This window comes from Lipophrys pholis (genome assembly GCF_963383615.2).
Source record: "Lipophrys pholis genome assembly, chromosome: 4".
NCBI classification, from domain to species: Eukaryota; Metazoa; Chordata; class Actinopteri; order Blenniiformes; family Blenniidae; genus Lipophrys; species Lipophrys pholis.
In genome coordinates this window covers 12,535,940-12,536,207 of record NC_137637.1, presented here as the reverse complement: position 1 = coordinate 12,536,207, position 268 = coordinate 12,535,940, and positions in this window count along the sequence as shown.

Genomic DNA, 268 nt, shown 5'->3' with positions numbered 1-268 from the left:
GAGAGAGAGAGAGAGAGAGAGAGAGATCAAACCTGCTGCAGCCTACCACCGAGCGGTTATTCCCGATATTCATCCGCACCTCCTCCTATTCCTCCTCCTGCCTCTTCCTCTTAAGGATGGAGAAGAAAAATGATTAAAAAACAAAAACAACAACAACAACAACAACAAAAAAACACCTGGCGCTGTCCAGACCAGTCAGCTGATTTCCCGGCAGACTATTGGCTGAGAGCGGCTGTCTGTCACCGCCGGCCAAAGCAAAGCAAAGCAC